Source organism: Alligator sinensis, unplaced genomic scaffold, assembly GCF_000455745.1.
Source record: "Alligator sinensis unplaced genomic scaffold, ASM45574v1 scaffold597_1, whole genome shotgun sequence".
Lineage (NCBI taxonomy): Eukaryota > Metazoa > Chordata > Crocodylia > Alligatoridae > Alligator > Alligator sinensis.
This window is the reverse complement of record NW_005842074.1, coordinates 1,120,832-1,140,834: the sequence shown is the minus strand read 5'-3', so window position 1 is coordinate 1,140,834 and position 20,003 is coordinate 1,120,832. Positions and strand designations below refer to the sequence as shown.

General features: G+C 43.1%; 1 protein-coding gene across 1 annotated transcript in view; it reads right to left on the bottom strand.

Moving 5' to 3' along the window:
* Positions 1–20,003, bottom strand: part of PTPRM (protein tyrosine phosphatase, receptor type M) — a 734,228-nt gene that overhangs the window by 703,232 nt on the left and 10,993 nt on the right. The window lies entirely within an intron of this gene.

Below are 20,003 nucleotides of genomic sequence, written 5' to 3'. Positions count from 1 at the left end.
TTATTATAGGGATCCCTTCATCTCCTCCATGCATAAAATACTCTTCAGTCCCATCTAAAAGAGGCATTAAGCAGTCAATTTTTAGGGAAAAAGAGAAAAAGTTAGATGAGATGGGCTAGTATTACATCATTTTTCTGTTTTTGAAGCCAAGCCCTGCTTCCCTGAAAACAAAACATAAGACAAGCACACGTTAAAGTGAAACATTAAGGAGGAACAAAGATAAAAAAAAAATACAAGTTTTGTATCAGGTGCTGGGTTTTCGGTTGTAGCCGAGTTCGTCTAAGGACACAGGCGGGCAAGGTTCTTTGGGTAGATGTGACATCGTTTATTAGACTAAGTAGTTGGAAAAAAGTTCTTTGCAAGTTTTCAGGCGCAATGACCCTTCTTAGGCATAGGAAGTTTCTGTTGTCCTGAGACTACAAGGAATGAAAGAAGCTAGAAGTGTGACAGGCCCTCAGTGAGAACGTAAATAGGTGGAAATTAGGAAAATAAAAGGTAGAGCAGGGAAAGGAAGTGGGGGGGGACAAAAAACAAAGGTGAGTAAGGGAGAGTCTACATTAGTAGCAATTCAAGGTAGAAAAGAGGCTGACTGTGAAAAAGTAAATAGCTGGAAATTAGAAAGACAAAGGTGCTGACCCTTTCCAACAACCTGCTGTTATATAAAAACAAATACAGAACACGTGGTCTTGTCAGCCTCTTTGAGATCTAGCAAAATTGTATCAATGTCAGGCTGATTAAGGCACTGCTGTTAGTGGCTGGTTTTAGTCAGATGTATAGCAAGGTTGCAGAAAAAAAAAAATCTTGACCAGTAAAGCCAGAGTTATCTGTAAGTATCAGGACAACTAATGCTGGTCTCCTTGGATCCTGGAGTCCCCAAAGATAATGGAACTGGCAGCCTGATGAGAAAGCTCATCACTTTCAAATCATTCTCTTGATATCAGTGTCAAATTATGAACTTAAGACAAAAGGGTACCATGCAAAACAACCCATACTCTCATTAGGCTTAACTGGTGTGCAAAATAATTTCAGGAACACCAGTTTTGGTCCACTGATTTTGAATCCTATGCTCCCTTGTGTTTGGCCAGATACATTTTCACTACTTTCCCTGTGTTGTACCTACATCTTTTTGTTTGAATCTACCTAAGTCTAAAATTTAGAGCTCTTTTTTTACAGTTTTTTTTCATGCAGGCTAAGCTAGAAATTTTTGTTGCGTTAGACAACATCAAGTTTCAGCTTCAAAGCAACAGCACTTGAGATTTCTTGCAAACAGAAGCTACTCCTCTGTGTTTACATACAACAGTAAGGAACTACAAACACAATTACATACCCCATGTATATTATACCGCAATATATTAAGATCTCTAGAAACAAAACGCACCACAGACATCATTTACTTTTTTGCATGCACCTAGCTAAGTCAGTGACACTAAACTTATCTCGTTAGTCGCTTCTGCCTTTAGCAACAACACAGTACTAGGGGTGCACCAATAAAGATCTTCTCGGACAGTACTGATAGCTGATTATTAACCAGGCATATCGGCTGATACTGAACAAATAACCAATTTAGAGGAATGCAGCTTGACAACATGGAGAACAGCATCCTGCCAGTAAATCTATGTAGAGGAAAGAGCATGGGGGAGGGGGAAATTGATATCAGTGACATTATTAGATACACTGGCCAAAAAAAGCCAGTGGCTGATAACGTTAATTCTCTTATTATCAGTGCTGATCCAATATGCGATCAATATATTGGTGCACCTCTATACAGTACTGTAATGTTTAGTCTGTAAACACCATGACTAAGTACAGATAGTCAAAAAGCTGAAGGCTGAATCAATTCAACCTTCACAGATTTGTCTAAACTCCATAGATTGAACCGATAAGCAAGTGAACAGACACTTGCATTTGATTCCAGAAATGCAGCCACATGCCTGCAGTGGCCCAGGCCAGAAGCCAGGCGCGTGAGAGCATGCCTCCCTACTCAGCTGGAATAGACAACTTGAGCCAAGGCTAGCCTACCCACCCTGTGAGAGGCAGTTTGCAGGGGAGGTGCGAAACACCCTGGGATGCTGTGAGACAAAGTTAACTTGAATTTGGAGAGGATCTGGGACAGAAGTTCAATAAACTGATTTAACCTAAATCAGTTAAGTCAGATACTACATCCACCCAGGTGTATCTTAAATTTGATTTGGCCAGTTTGAAAGCACTTTATGTGTACTGAACTTCTGTTGTGTTACAGATTTGAACTGGTTTCTGATCACTCATACCGACTTGCGTACAATTTCTGTCCCTAGCCCATAGGGAAAGGTTCCGATGCAGAAACTAGAAGCATTTTAAATATTATATATTCAAATAATATATATAGGTGGAAAGTGGGGTTTTGTAGTAAAAAGAGCCTAAAATGTATATATAATGCACCTAACAGTACCCCACCATCATATTACAGTACAATAAATAGCTAGAAGGTAAAATGCTTGACATACCAAGTCAGACACTGGCCCTTCAAACCTAGCATCTTGTCTCTGGCAGAAACTGCTAAACAGCATTACCAAAGATGACAGAATACCATAATGCATCTGAATAATTGTTCAATAGCTGTACCTTATATGGAAAAAAATATAATTTTCTGTCAAGAAAGTCTTAAATACTGCAGATGACACAGTTACCTACTGTTAAAAGTTTTCAGGCTTGTACAGAGCAAGAGCATTCACAGTCAATGAAAACGTCAAAGCCAAATTGGTTTTGTTGCTCTTTGCCATTTAGTCTCGCTAACTTGGAAAATTTCCTTTGCCATACATTACCATTTCTAATCTTCCTCTTATTCAGCATCACAGTCCCTTTTCCTTTACCAGGAGGGTCAAGGTGAAATGCTTCTGATGTAAAACAGCAGCTTGTAGTTCCCCATTTACCAAGCCCTCCGGACAAGAAAACTGATGCATATGAATTGAATACAAGTAACACTAATGCAGTAATGACTGACATGTGGCAGCGACACTGAGACACACAGATGCAGTCTGACATTAATGGAGAGATTTGCCTGTGGTCATGCACATGGAGGAAAAAACAGACCCACCTGCCTCTTGCCTTTAACCTGGGTATGAAATCAAACGTCAGACAAGATTAATTAGATGCCTGGAGTTTTATTCTTTTCTGTTGATAGGAAAAGCACATTTCCATAATGTGAGGAAGCATTTATGTGGGTAGCAAATCAGACTGACATTGAGGGAAGGTTTACTTTATTGTGAATGCTAGCTGTGTGGTGCTTGTCAGTACAATTATTTTCTACTCAAGTGGCTTGTTTTTTAAAATTTTATTATCTTAACAATAAAACCCTGGAAGCAATCATTATTTATTATGCTAATTATTTAGTTTTTTATTATAATTTCTGTAAAACCATTAAAACTTGCTGTTTCCTAGAAATAAACTGAATTTATTAATAATCAGCCAATTAAGGGGGGAGGAGGGTAAAGAGGGCAAAAAAAAAAATCACTGCACTGGTAATTAGTTACTAAGCAGTCAATTTGTACATTTATCAGCTTCCCCATAAGTTTTATTTTCATTTACTCAATCCCAAAATTCTTAATTGAAGAAAAACTTGAAAAAGCAAGTCCACTGCAGCATTTGTTAATAATCATTTAAACAATTTAAAAGGGAGTGGATTTTCAAACCATCTGAAAATGTAACATACTTGACGACAGCATTATAATTATGGAAAGCTTTTAGAATATCTTTATTCTATTAGCAGTAAGTTAAAGACCATAAACAAGGCTTCAGTATCCTTCTTCCCCGCTCTATCCAAAGCCCTCATAGTAGAAGGACAGAGGGAAGAGAAACAATCTTATTTCGCTTTCACTTCTAAGCCCAAGTATCCCCATCTCTGAATGCCTCTTCTAACCTCTTTATTTAGCACAACCACAGTGAATTGAAGCTATTTCATTTTTTAACTTTACATTCCTTAAGGAGTACATAGCAGACCACAGTCCTTGGCCTTCCAAGGTCTTAACACAAGATAAAGACCACTGAAGTCTACACTATGCAAAAAAAGAGACTTTGACTAAATGCTGTTTGAAATGCTCCCAGTTTGCTTTTAAAATACTTTGTGTAAGCTAGTCCTGCAACCACAAGGCTTGGTTACAGCAGTTCTGTTGGAAAACTCCTTGAACAAATTCCTTGGAGCAGTTCTGTCTGAATCAGTATAGTCTCTAACTTGGATGCAAAGCCTTGATTTCGCCAATCCTGTTAATTTTTCACTCATAATTCAACACTTCATATCCTACAGTGCACACTACAAGGCAGGATTTCCCAGTGTTCTGTCCCCCTGCATCAAGGTTTCCCTATATCTCTATATCATTTATGAAGCAATTCTGCTTTTGATAGCAGGAAGTTTCTTCCCATCAGTACTTCCTGCAGGTAGATGGGATACACACGTGTCAGTATCAATTTGTCAGTGATCACCTAACACCTAGCTATCCACTAACGCTTCTTTCTTTCTCGTCTTCTCTAGCATAAAATTGCAGTCGAGCTGCTAAGTGACTCTTGATTGCTCCGATAGTCGAGTCTATAATCTGGAGTAACCAGACAATCTAGGCGGAGTTGGTTTCTGTTGTCAACAGCTGACAAATTTAGCACATTACCAAGCAGTATTAGGAAAAGATAAAGGGAAACAAAGTCAAGAAAAAGACCCATCATTCCAGACATATCTACGTCACATCACCTGCCCCTTCTCCAAGATACTGGACTACATTAGAAAATGAGCCCTCCATCAAGCCAAGCTGGGTTCTCAGTAGATGTGTCAACTGAGACATTTACTGCGGAGGTGCCCAAATAGCTCTGCAATAAAATCTCAGTGTCTACATGTGCAACCCTATTAGGCTGCAGTTACCTAATAAACACAGTGGTAGGATAGTTCTTGTCAATACAAGTACTACCTTGCGGCAATGCTATTTACTCGGTCGCAACACATGTGTAGATGCTGACAGGGCTGACTGGGGCACAAGGATGCTTCAGTGCAGGGTCTGCCTGATGGCTAGCCCTGCCCTAAAGCACCCTAGTGCCCCATCCAGCCCTTCTGCAGCACATTGAGCCAGATCAGAGCAGCCCCAGGCTGGCAGGCTGATCCCCAGCACCCTCAGTCAGCCAGAGCTGCTCCAACTTGGCTCAACACACTGCAGTCCCAGGAGCATGTGTAAATGCAGTATCCAGGAGCCATAAACTCTGGCGCAAACTGCAGAGTTTATTCAGTAGAATTAAATGCATGTGTATACATGCCCAGTATCTGTTATAAGTCTGAAAATGAGTATCCTGGAATTAACAGGGTGGTAAGAAGACACTGATCATTGCAATGCAATGAAGACTATGAATCCTTCATGTAAGAAATTAGGCAGAATTCAGTTTTATTGCATTATTTTGCATGCATGGATAATAAGTTTACTCATATCGAAGCCTATGTTGAGGATGGAATCCTCACTTTTTTGGTGGGGGCTGAAACCCCCAGCAATTTAACAAGAAGCTCTCTAGCTTCTAAATAGAAGCAAAATGGCAACTGGAGCAGAAAAATACCTTTCATCTGCTTTTACCAACCTAAGGAGATAACAGGGCAAATACTGATGACTTCCTTCTCTATATAGGTACCCCCCCTCCCTCCGGCATAAATCCAGATCACAGTTACCACTATTACTACCATTATCAGGGTGGAAAGTGCATCATATTCCTCCACTTGTTAGTTGTTCCACAAGCATCTCTGTCACCAAACTTTACCCATAAAATAGCTGTAGGTTTCTGATTACTCTTACTTCTTTTAACCTAGGATACACAATAGTCCAGAGAAGGAAAACTGATTAATATAATAAGCCTCTTTCAACTGGTGAGCACATATGGGTACACCTACAGAGCAGTAAGATTTCATCTGGGTTGCAGTCTCCCATCAATTTCCTGCTGGAAATTTTAATTTTTTGACCTATTCATAATTTCATAGATGTTAGGGGCTGGAAGGGACCTTACAGATCATCAGATCCAGCCCCCCCCACCCGGGCAGGAAAGACTGCTGGGATGATGACCCCAGCTATTCTTCTTACTTCAATCACTCGTTTGTAAGTAGCAGCATCCAAAATTTTATAATACATAATTTATTTCCTGAAAATGCAGTTTGAAAACAAAACTTAATTCAATCCAAAAAAACGTAGATTCACATACTTGATACCACCATTGCCCTGCTTTTCCCAAAAGCCTCATATCCAGGATGTAGGCCTGGGATCAATAGTATCTTCTATGTAAAGGTATCCAAACCCACATCTCCTTTATCCCTGGGGAGTATCCTAAACATCAGGCTATAGAGTATGCTGGTACAAGTTGTTAGCAACCTGCCCTACTGAAGCGGTTTCACTTTGCACAAATCATGTAAATATTTGCTGAGTTAGAGAGTGTTCTTAGGGTATTCATTTGGAAGGTGCCAGTGCTTATCTCCAGTTCAGTTTAATCAAGTAGATTAAGGCCTATAGAAGTTTGAAAGCATTAGAGACAGTCAAGGCCAGCAGGCCTGCTATTACCTTTTACCAGTCCCATTCAAATACTTCCCAGTCTAGATGTTCTTTTAAGTCCTTGGCTATTTACAGTCTTGGCCAAGTTACATACTATCACCTTCTGTTTTTCCCTACCCTTGCTTGGGGCATAATATCCCTTACATCAGTGGTGCTCAAGCTTTTTTGCCTGGCAGGCTGGATTGGCAATGCCCAGTCTATCTGCGGGCTGGATCCAGCTGGCATTCCTAAGCTGGCACCCAGGCAGACGCTGTGGGCACCATGTGGCTGCATGGAGGAGGGCGGGAGGTAAGTCGGCAGGCCCAGACTCAGCCCCACAGGGGAAAGGAGCCTGACCCAGCCTCATGGAGAGGGAAGGAGCTGGAAGGCCCCAAGAAGAGGGAAGGCCTGGCCGGGGGGTGGGGAGCGGGGAAGGTGGGGGAGAAGAGAAGGGGGCATAGCCAGGTCCCAACCTGCTCCCAGGGAGGGAAGGAGGCATGACCCAGCCCTGTAGGGGGGAAAGGGGACATGATCCAGTCCCAATGGGAGGGAAGACGGCATGACCAGGCCCCAATCGAGCCCTGCAGAGAGGCAAGGAAGTGTGGCCCAGCCCTGAGGGGAAGGGAGTGTGGCCCAGTACCAATGGGAGGAAAGGAGGCATGGGCCAGCCCTGTGGGGGAAGGGGCATGACTAGGCCCCTGGGCCTGCATGGAAGAAAGGGGACATGGCTTGGCCCCAATCCAGAAGTGGTGGGAGTGACCCAGCCCACTGCACAGGGGTTTGTGAATTTGGTAGGGTGTGGCCATATTATTGGCTACTACTCCTGTGCTGCCAAAATGCCTGACCCATGGGGAAGTTGATCATCCATGCCTTACACTAAAAGACAGCTCAGAGTCAACAGACCCAACTTATAAAGGATTTCTCTTTCTGAACCCAAGAAGGCAGTCAACATGCTACAAAAAAAAGAGACAGACGTTTTTCAGCTTTGCATTAGTAATCATTAGATCTGTCTCATGATTAATAAACTACTGTAAGATGCATCACTTCTGAAATGCTTTAAATGAAAGTCAGAGAGTTACAGAAGAACTTAAAATTTTACCGTTTCAAAGATAATTCCATGCCCAACTCCCCATGTGCAAGAATGATGCAACACTGAAGCATACATAATGAGGAAAGTAATTAAAATCATTTTAACAGATTACTTAATTGTTTGCCCACAGCAGTCACTACTGGCAATGAACTACAGTAAATTGTTTTCTCCTTCTTTCTGCTGGACCAAATACAGGCATAAAGCATTCATTATAACATTAGCTTCAGCTACAGCTCCTGCACCCTCTGCATATTTCTCCATGGGAAAATTCTGTAGGGGTTTGTTGGGTTGTTTTTTTTATTTTTACTGATCTGGGCCAGTTGGGCGAGGGGTGGCAGGCAGCCTGGCAGGCCCAACCTTGCCACCTAGATTCCTGCACACCATCCCCTCCAGCAGCAAACATGCAGCTCCCAGGGCTGTCCCAGTTGACCAGGCAGGGAAAGAACTCACCCTTCAATGCCACTCTCTGGGCTGGGCTCAGCCCAGAAAGCAGTAGTGGCCTGACGGTAGCAGCCAAACAAAGTGGGTTCCCCTTCCCTGCCTGTTCCTCCAGGAAAGCACTGGCAGCCACAGGTGAGCCAAAAAGATACAGGGGGCAAGGGTGACCAACAAGGGGCAGGGAACAAGTCCTGGGGGTAGGAACATGAGACAGTGGCAGGTCCAATATGGGCCGGGGAGAGGGAAGGGCGGGGGCAGTGACCCTGCCAGTCCCCATCAGCCTGGAATCTGGACCACCTAGTCTACCCTGATTTTTTTGACTGAATTAAGTTTTGTTTTCAAACTGCATGCTCAGGGAATAAACTATTAACTATTAAATTTTTGGATGCTCCTACTTACAAATGAGTGATTGAAGCAACTCAACATCTATGAAATTATGAATAGGTCAAGAAATTAAAATTTCCAGCAGGAAACTGATAGGAGACTATGACCCAGATGAATTCTTACCCCGCTGTATGTGCAGTCAATTTAGCTCTTAGCCACACCCCTGGTCACCAACCTTCTAAGGCGGGGTGGGCAATTATTTCAGGTGGAGAGCTGCTTAACAAGTTTTGGTGAGCTGTCAATGGCTGCAGGGGTAGCCCCGCCCCATGGCAGCTGCCCCTCCCCCTCGTTGCCATCTTGGGACCAGAAGTCCCACTCCTAACCCCTGGCCTTTGCCACCAGAAGTCCCTCCCCTTGCCCCCCGGAAACACTCCTTATGGGGGCGCTGCCATCTTGGAACCAGAAAAAAAACAAATAATATACTAAAAGCCAAATACCTACTAGAACATATTTTAATTTTATTATGAAAAATATTTTTGTCGTGATTTGTATTTGCATACTGTATATACAAGTGATTGCATAACTAAAAAAATAATTCTTAGTCCTATATACGGGAGTGGGGGGGTGGAATATAGTGGGGTGTGAATTTATGACACGCTATAACCTGTCTGGCATCTGACTCCCCAGGTACCTCTCCACTTTTACCTGCTACATCTCTCTTGCCCCACCCCCAGCCTATCCTTCATCCCCTGATGCCTCCATTTCCATTTTCATTGACTGTCTTTCTTGCCTGCATTGCATGCCAGCCTCTGACTTCTTCACTATTCATTCATTCCAGGAAGAGCACACACACACCAACTAGATGCTTCCTCAGCCTGATGAAGGGTTTTTTATCCTGAAAGCTTGTCAAGATATATTTCTCCCACTATTCAGTTGGTCTAATAAAAGATATCAGAGGTACCCTTGACTGGTCCGTGCTGGGACCAGGACCAAAAAGGGGGGGGGGGGGGGGGGAGTGTCAAAGGGCCAGGGCCCACCACAAGGAATGCCCAAAGCAAGAGGCTCGGGATTGCAACTGGCCTGAAGGCAAGGCCAGGGCTTACGGAGGAGCCAAAGGTCCCAGAAAGAAGACTACGGTGGAGGGGGTGAAGGATGCAGTCTGCAAGGCATGGGCCACAGAGTAAGGGGACATACAAAGCTGCTAAATGGATGTCATCCTAAGACACCTAAATGGGCAGCCTCCTGCCTGGGAAACATCTGAATCAGTTTTCAATGAAAGCGTGGCAGGAAAAAGAGGGGTGGGCAGCTGGCCCAGAAACAGGTGGGCGGGTGGAAATCTAACTGGCACCGGAAAGGTCCCTGCTACAGACTACCATCCCTGCTGGTCTCATCCCACTGTGCCTTAACACACACACAGTCACACATGTCACGAGTTTTGCTTTCAGAAGCTTGAGGTGCAGTTTCCCAGAAATCCCTGCACCTATCTCCTTGAAACCTGGCAGGCTTCATGGCCTCAGAAGGGGATACTATGCCTGCTATTTTCATCCCACTGCACATTAACACACAAAGTCACACGTTTCACTTTGAACAGTTTGAGGTTCAGTTTACCAAAAACCCATGAACCTATATCCTTGAAACTTGGCAGGCTTCATGGCCTGAGACAGGGCTATCGTCCCCGCTGTTTTCATCCAAATATGACAAAAAAAGACAAAGTTATAGGTATTTCAGTGATTCCCCATTATAGTCTATGGCCAAATCACCAAATCTCTCTGAATCGGCACCAAATCTTCCAAAGTGAATTCAGCCAAATTGATTCAGGACAGTGATCCAAATCTCCAAATAAAATCACTATCCTCCAAATCAGGTGAATCGGAATCAAATACTTCCCTATTCGCACAGGCCTACCACATACCACACATTTAGATGCTCTTCGCACTGCAAGAGAGCGCTGCCCATGTGTGCGCTACTTCGCTTTTTTTTTCCCCACTGTTCCTTTATTTTTTTTTTTTTTTTACTCCTGGATATCTAGGGGTGCAAAAAAAGAAAAAATCCCGTGGATTTTTTTGCTCCAAAAGAGCGAAGCAGCACACGCACAGGCGTGTGGAGCCAGGCTGCCTGGAGCTGTGCTGAGGCTGCTAGCCAGGCTCCGCGCAGCAGAATCAGCACTGCTGCAGCCCCAGGAGGCCCCCAGGAACCCAGGTAAGGCTGCTGGGGTGAGCCAGTGCAGGCCCCAGCCTCCCATACCCCACCCGGGATAACTTGCCACACACCAAACCATACATGGCATGGGCGCTCCCCGGGGACAAGTAGTGGCAGTGCAAGGTGTGCCACCACTATTTGTCCCCAGGGAACTAAACATCCAGGCTCATCTGGACAAGGCCAGTGTCTGCATGCTTCTCTTCCAGCAAAGAAAAATCAGCTTCCCTGGTTAAGACACATTCCCCAATTTTGGAGGGCTGATTTGGGGAGAAAAAGGTGTAAGTATGGTAGCAAGCACACTCAAAACAAGAGGCAAAAAATACACACAACTACAAAAAGCTTTAAAAAATGTGATTCAGTCACCATGTGTTACATTTTCTATTACTGTTATTGACGATCTCAACATTTCTAATGGCAATAATTTATAACAGTAAAAAGTGAAAATATTACATTTGTGTGAACCCAGGAAAATGTTAAGTGTAAAAGGAGAAACATTTTTTGTTATACTTCAGAATTTACTTCTACATGTTTTTGAAAAATTCTAGAGCAAAGTTTGATACTCCTCAGCATGAATCTCACCTATTCGTTGCAGAAGAGACAATGAGGGAAAGTAAGTAGATGTAAATGCTTTTCTTAGATAGCTCCTATTACCCTTTACAGAAGTTACACTCAGCTATCAGTAGCCTAGTAACACAGCTCCATCTTAGATTTTTAATATACAAGTTCCATAAACACTATTCCAAAATTCAGAAAATACCAATTTGTTTCTTCATAATATTTTTAAAATTTTTCCTTTTAAGTTCAATGCAGCACATAGAGAAGTGTACCAGGGTGTGTAGCCAGTTACATTGAACATTAACATTAAAGTCAGTCAAGATCTTTTTGCGTGTGGTTCTTTTGGTGTTTGTAGGTCTCACTTATCGTGTAGTAATAATTTTCATTTGTCTAGGAGCCAGACCTTAAGTACAACAAGGAGCCTGAGAACCAAACTATAGTCTTTCTGATCTTTAGTACAAGAGGCCTACAGTATTCAACTACATAACTAATTTAATTATAAATGCAAGATTCTGCTAAACAATTTAAAACAATTTAACCCCTATCATGATTACACCAGCGCAGCATTTCCTCTTCGTTAACAGAATATGTTACACTGGTCTAAGCATGGTCATACTGTGTAACACTGTACAAAGAGGGGTGTGCACCAGTTTAACTATGCTGGGGGGAACAACAGTCTGCTACCTCTGCAAAAGATAGTATAAGACCTTCCTCTTGTCATTAAATAGAAGAACTAGGGCCAACCCAGTATAAAACTTCCCAGAGCTCTATGATCCAATTCTACATAAAGGCTTAAAAGGTTTAGATTCTTAATACAATTAGTAATGTAGCTCATAAATTAGGCAATCCATTAACACTCCAGCAAAGACGCATCATCCAATACGAGGATTAAGAAGGAATCTTCTTAACAGAGAATGGAGTTAAAACCTGAATGCTCTAAATAGATCAATCCAGATATCACCCAGAAAGATATGAATATCTTTAATTGCAGAAAATAATGTGAAGCACTAGCTTCTTCCTGTTACTTTATTTACCATTTAATGATGGGAAACAAGTTAATGATTTAGACTGTACTGCGTGGAAACTGACAACTCCTAAACTTATCCATTAAAGCAATAACTTGAACTGGCCCAAATATATATTGTAAAAGGTCTCCTATGAACAAAACTGACATCATGGAACGTATTGCTAATAAACCTAACCTAACAAGCAATTCCAAAATGGATCCTAACATGGACCAAAAGGAACTTAGGAAGGGGTATCAACTTTAAAGAAGAAATCAAACTGGAATGTTCATCTAAAAAAAAAAAGAAAAAAAGTGTAGCACCTTTTTAATTTTCTGTACGCAAAAATGTATTATACATTTTAAAAGTACAAGTAGTAGATACCTGTACCTTCAGCTAGTTCATCTGTCTGAGGGTGAAAAATGTGTTAATAAAAAGATTATATTGAAAAATCCTGTATTTAGATACCCCCAAGCATGACTACCTGCCAGACTTTAGTATGATAAGCAGGAGTCCATGTTTTCTGTTCACCATGGAAAAACACGGTAAAGCCTGGATTTTATTTTAAGGAGAAAAACATGAATTTTCTCCTTTAAAGAAGAAAAACGCAGGAAACAGTAGGTTTCCCCTTGCAGGCTGGCAGAGTTCCAGCCTGTGAGGGGCTGGGAGGAGCAGGAGGAGAGCAGTCAGGCAGGGGGGGCCATGTGCATGTGTGCACGAACATGTATACATGGCTGATAGGCAGCAAGGAAAGCAGCTCCCTGAAGGCAAGTCTGGCAGAGGGGGAGGGAAATGAGGCCTCCATAGTGAGGGAGGGAGGGAGTTGGGCAGGGCTGGGGCTGCTGCCCAACCGAGACATTGTGTGGGGCCAGAATGCACAGCTCAGGGCCCAGGACAGAGCCGCAGGCAGCTCATCTTAAGGGGCAGGCTGGCTCTTCACCACTGTACGCACTCCAGGGGAGGGCATGGGGGACACATGCCCCTCAGATTTGTGTATGAGGCAGGTGTGGGCTGCGGGCTCAAGCTCCCCACCCTGCTACCCTCTCCTAGGGGCCACCACGGACCAGCATGTGAGACCTGGCATGGCAGGGCAAAGTGGGACATGGAAGCTCAGTGCTGCTGCTACAAGCCCCATGCCACCATGGCGAAGTGCCCCCTGCCCACTCAGCAGCAGTGTGGAAGGTGCCACAGAGCTGTGCCTCTCGCCACTTCTGCGCAGGCAAGGGGCGCCTCGCCATGGTAGCATGGGGCTCCCAGCAGTGACAATGAGCTTCCCCACCTGGTCCTGCTCTGTCCTGCCACACCGGGTCCCACTCACTGGACCATGGAGACCCTGGGCAGGGAGCCTGAACCCACAGTGGGCAGCCCGCATCCACCCCTCCCCCATGGGCTCTGCTCTGGTTGTGCCACCCATGGGGGAAGGAGAGCTGGGGTCTGGGCTCCACTCCACCGCAGCAGCCACCACCTCCCACAGGGCTCCAGCACTGCTAGGGGAAGCCAGGGGACTGTCAACCTGGGTCCTGGGCCCTGTAGACCTGACAGCTGGGGCCCCCCTCTGGCAGGGTTGGGGGGCTGTGAGTGGGGAGTGAGAGGCACCAATAGGGGTGGAGGGCTGTGGGTCAGGAGGGGCAATGGCATGGGCAGGGCTGCTCAGAGCCACAAAGCAGTGGAGTAAGAGGACAGCCGCAGCTGGACCCGCATCCTGGTGAGCAAAGGGGACAGGGAACCTCTGATTTTCCACGATAAAAAACCCAAATATCAAATGCCAAAATGTATAGGTATTTAGAATCTTTTTGATTATAGCATTTGAGGCACTGGTAGGCTTGCTTTAAAACTAAATATATCAATAAAACATTGTGTTCAACTGATATCTATATATAGAGTGGTGCTTCATTTTAATCATGAAAAAAATGCATATTTTACAGGTTTTAATCAAAGAATTAGCTATTTTTATCAGATAATTTTTTTATTTTTAAACAGAGAAAACAAGGACCCCTGGTGATAAGTAACTAACATCTAACAAACTTTACTTAATACCACTTCATTTCTCTAAGACAACAACCTATAATTTGAAAATTCAGTCAGAACTGAATAGAGGGAAAAAAAACTGGATTCAATTCTCACAGACACAAACTTCAAATAAAACCTCAAATGCAAATGTCCAAAAAGGTGGCTGTCCCACTTTTCAGGCTTTCCTTGTTCACAAAAAAACAAGTTGTTTTTTTTTTGCTGTGATTATTAAATATTTTTTAATTATACATGATCTGCTTCAGATTATTTTGCCAGTATGTCTCATTTTTAAGTCTGCGTATCTTGTGTCTAACTAACACTTGGTTAGAATGTGCTTAGCATTGTGCTTGCTTTCATATAAATTAAAGATATCATGGCCTCCACCTATCCTGAGTCTGAAATCAAATCCCAACATTTTGATTTAGTTCTCACGCAAGTAAAAACCCTAACATTAAGACAATGTAATGTATAATGCCCACATGCACTGAAAATTTAGATCTGGTCATGTATAATATAAGCTAGTCCTGTGGCCCATTAGAGCTGCCTAGTGTTGCTGTTGAGAGCTAACTGTGACTGTGTTCTCTGCAAATCAATGAAAACCTGAAGTGGACAGAAAACATACTTTCTTGAACCACTCAGTTTTGTCTGCCTTACATTCGGGCATGTGTTGTGCCGCATGTACACGAACAAGACTGTTTTAATTAAGTTCTTTGTAGAAATGCTGTCCCAGCGTATCATTACAGGATAAGAAGAGAGATTTTACAAAGACCGTTATTAGGCCAGCCAAATATCACACACTTGGCACTCCTGTCATGTATTCCTGTAGTCACTGAACTCTCCATGCACCTAGGAGGCTGCTAGGCCTTTGCAAACTTTTCTCTACAGAAATACTTCTCCCCCTGGGGCTCAAAATCAAAAGCACCAAGGGCTTAGAGGGCTGTCCCTCCATATGCAATGCACCCTGAGCTCAGACCCAGCCTGCCTAGGGAAGACAAAAATCAAGCATCAGAATAAATGACTTATTAGCATGGTGGTGAGGAATCAAAGGGGCAGACTAGGGAAAATGGGAACTGGAGGGGGAAAGTGGGAAATGTCATACTCTGCAGCACAAAACCTGGCAGCTAACCAATATATTCTTAAAGGTGGCCTGGTGGTTAACAGCTTTGTTAAACATGCATGTTATTTGCTGTAGATTAGATGGTATTAAAGTGCAATATTAGAAGCAACCAACAGCAGAGAGGAATCCTTTTCCTCTGCACAAAATACCAGTGTACTGGGCTGTAGCAGACTGCAATAATGGACCGATTCTTTCTTTTGTTGCTAGACCACTGTGTAAAATCAAAGCACTGAAACCTTGTGAATAAGGGTTACTAGTAAATCTGGCATCTATTTGTTCAATGGCAACTTCAAGCATTCTAGATCTAATTTTTTTCTATAGTTTTGTCTCTAAAAGGTACCGAAATATTTATACCTTCAAATTCTGACTTGAAAGCTGAGATTATTGTATACTGCTGTGAAATCCAGCACAATGCTTTCTAGTTTTTGCAAAGCCTCAAGCCACAATAGATGCATTCCTTGAAAAATAAGGTTTCAGTCACAACTGTGACATTAAGCCTGTCTTGAAATACAATATTTCAGATACACCTATTCCTGTCCCCTGAAGAACACCTCAAACTTTGGCTTCATCATCCCAGACTCAGTTTGTGCAACACATTCCATATAAGTGACAGGAAAGTGACAGACTATAAAATTGAAGTTAAAATATCACTAACAAACAATCCATCAGACACAGCTGATGTTTCCAAAACAGTTAACATCAGAAAGAGTCTGTAGTTGTTGTTCTCATCTTTTGGGACTTTTAAAACATTTTAATGTGTAATTAAAATGTAAACATTTGAAATAAAAGGGATTTTTCCCCCTGAAATCCAGAATGTTTATTTCAAGTTAGTGATCAACTTACTGCACAATAGAAACAATATCTTGTCTAAATATGCTCTGTAAACATTCTGAATGGTCACCATTCACTCTGGAAACATCTAAATTCAGATGAGGCAGCGTTGCTCAAATTCTGCTCAAATGCTCACATCACCTAAGGCTGTTTTAATTCTCCAGGGCAAGCATGTAAAAAATATGGTGCTCAGGCCATATCCAGCCATGGAGCCATACCATCCAGCCCAAGGAAGTTCACTGGACTACCAGAAATTGGGCGACTTGGCCTGTCACAGAATTCAAGGTCCCTGAATCCTAATGGAGATGGCCATGACAGCAGCCCTCCAGCTTCATGCTACTGCCTGAACACAACCCCACATCCCCACACACCTCTAGACCCAGGCTGCCACCCAAAAACAGCTCTCGGCTACTGCAGCTTCAGCACAGCCCTGCGCTGCTGCAGCCTTGCACCACTGCATGAAGGTGGCCCTGCACTGCTGTCTACATGGGTTCTAGGCTGCGTCCAGCCAGAGCTCTGCACCACCACCCAAATGCAGCTCCATGCTGCCACCTGCCCCTGCCCCACCCAATGGCATCTGAACTCAGCCCCACACTAGATGCTGCTGACCCTGAAGATCCAGCCTGGGAGGAGCTCCTGCAGTCTGGATCAGCCCTAGATCTGGGGTGAGTTTAGCACCCCTGCTCTTGGGGTTACCATCACCTGTCCCAGATTCCAGATCTATGGTGTCATCAAAGATAGTCAGGTTCCTTACCACAAAATGTCCAATATACACAGATTTTAGTTCAGCAACAGATCCATCAGTTAATCCATCACCAGTTACAGTAACATGTCTAACTTTCCATGTGCATTGCTAAGGATTTGTGTACACACGAAAATTTACCAAGATATCTACCCCACAGTAAGTATTCCAAAACAGTTATTCACTATACATGCGTGTGTAAACGCATGTATTATGGAATTTGGCCTGCAAGATGGAAAGTATTTTAAACTGCTAAAATGGAAATCGTGTTTTCTGTCCATGTAAACAGTTTTTACCAAGGTGGATATTACATTTTACAGAACAGGATAGTCAGGGATTTCTGTAGACAAAATGACAATTTTTGCTTGCACATGAAGATATCAGGAGGACATGTGCACATAAAGAATCATTTCTAAAGGCCTCCTCCTCTGCACTTATCAGCCAACCTGCCCCAACCTCCTTAACCAGGAGAGAGAAAAAAAATAATACTCTATTTGTCCAGATGTCATTTTTACTTATCCTGTGCTTCTAAGCCATAGGATGATTTAGTGTATTGCTATTTTTAAATATTTATGGGGGTTTTTAATTATATCAAAAACAAAACACATAAATTTTAAAAATCCAAAACTTTAAAGTGCTAGATGTAACTGTACTGACCTAGATTTATGCATGCAACTCCCAATGCCAACATTTAAAATAAAAACAAACACAACTTAGAGTCTTTATATGACATCCTTTAGTCTATGTACATTATTGTCTCTGTTAACAGAGTGCACCCATCCAGTGCAGTAATTGGTCTTATATTTCTGATTTTCAACTTTTAAACATTTGTAAATACATACACGCTCATTTATTGCACTTAGTTTGGCTTTTTTTAAACAAATAAACAACCCTCAGAGGCTGGCTTGCCTGTTAGCCGGTGGCAAGCACCATCTTTACAAATAGCTTTAAACTTGGAAGTAACCTTGCCTTTTGTTTACTTGGCCAGAGTCAAAAGATAATAACATTCTTGAGATGCATGAAAGGGAACATGGATTGCATGCCCCCTATAGTTATGCTTAGAGAACAGTATTAATCCACAATCTGTAATTGTTTCTGTATTAGCAACCTCAACTGAAGGAACATGAACCTGGGTGTCTCTGGTCATGCGTAGATGAAACTAGGGACATGTGTGCAAAACACTTTAAAGTGGGTTAAATGCTTTTGCACTGCTTTAATGGTGTTGGTGTTTGTACACATCAGCAACGTATTACGCAGTAATTCCAGATGCTGTAGCAAATGCGGTGGTGTAATGCGCCTTATATGACTTGGGGTGCAGCAAACTAAAACTCCTCCGAGGATTTTTAGTTTGCTGCTCTACAGCCACGGAGCGAAGCACTGGGCTCCGTGCAGCTCAGGGGCTCTGCAGGAAGCCCATGCAGGCAGCCTGGCAAGACAGATTCCGCCCACCAAAAATAAATAAAGCGTTGATTTCCCCGACCCCAGAGCCTTCCTGACTACCTGAGCTGCGCGGGGGCCCAATGCTTCCCTTCGTGGCTGCAGTGTCCCCCAGGACCGCCCAAGCCAGGTGCCTGAGGGGTGGGGGGGGTGCCACCTGAGGGGTGGGGGGGCCACCACTGCCACGGAGGAAAACATTGCCCCTCGGCAGCTCTCCCTCCCCTCCCCACTGCTGGAGAGGCAGATAAGTGCATGGGTGTGTGCACAACACAGAGGTTTACTTGGCCCTAAATTGAAGCAGTGTTTTAAAAACCCACTGCTTCAATTTAGGGCCCCTGTTTCATCTACACACGCTCTCATATTCCAGAGCACCATCCTTAGCACCTTAATTCAAGGATGGGTTGGTCTGACTTTTTTTTATTACTGACTTTTTTTATTACAATCATTCAAAAATTATTTAATTTGTCCCAAAAGGGAAGCGGGAAAAAGTAAGAAAACTCAAAAGTTCTCAAAAGACGTTTCAGTGGAACTTTCTACCTAATTCTCATCCTGGACCTATTTAAGTCAATGGCAAAACTTCCATTGACTTCAGTAAGGTCAGGATTCCACTGTGTTTGGATATAAAGCAAGAGAAATTAGCTAATTTATCAAACCACACTGTTTGCTTGTAATGATATTAATCACAAGAATAGTTTATTGAGTCTGAATTTTACTGTTTTAGTTGATGGTAACATCAAAGTGATCATCATCAATTATACATATCCATGCACAAGCTTTAAACAAATAGATTTCTTTGCTCGAACATTTTTTCTCAATTTTACAGTCTGTAAGCAGACTGCAAAAATTCTGGTAAATGTTGGGCTTCTGAAATTTTTTTTCCTTTGAGTGGGAGGACAGACTAGGTAATCCTCAAATCTGCATTATAAGAGGAAACAGATCACTGGTAACAAGGCAGAGCAGATATGGCTAACAAACAAAGAAAGTTAAGTCTATTTGAGGCCCTAACAACCTTTGTAACAAGTTGCCAGTTTGCCACTAAACTGTGCTGTCAGCTCTCAACCAAACTAAACAACAAAATCAAAAGATGACATGAATTTGAGAGTGACATATTGACCTCAGAACTGCCACTGATCTTGATAGGAGTTGAACCCAGGATACAGATGAACCCAGGACCCATCATTTTCAGATCATGTGGGATGGATCCTGGGTTCATTTTGTGGTCATTACTACATACCACTGAAGACTTAACAAAAAGTAACTTGATTAGATAGCTAGTTGGACTAAAAAAATTGTTTAAGCTGTCCCACAACAACCACCACCACCACCTTATCTCTCTTTACAGAAAGTATGAATTTCTCAGGTCTTTAGAGGCCCAAGTCTCTAAATCAGAGGACAAATTACAGCTATCTGTACAAAAACAGAATTAGCAGTGGAAATTACCTACTGTCTCGGATGGCCAGGGCCGACTCGAGTTACGCTCATACGTCAGGGCGGGCTGGTGAATGGAGAGGCAGACACAACTTATTGGTTGTAAAAAACTTTACTCACGCCGCTTGCAATCACGATGCAGGTGGTCCGGTCGTCGGAACAACCACACGAGTTGTTCCAGCTGGCGGGGCCCAAGCCAGTTAATCCGTCCGCAATTCAAAGCCGGCGGGGAAAGGGGTATGTCGGGGTTGCGCTCGGTGACGGGAAGAAAGATCGATAGGTGATCAGTCTATCGATCGGCAGCCGCAAGTCA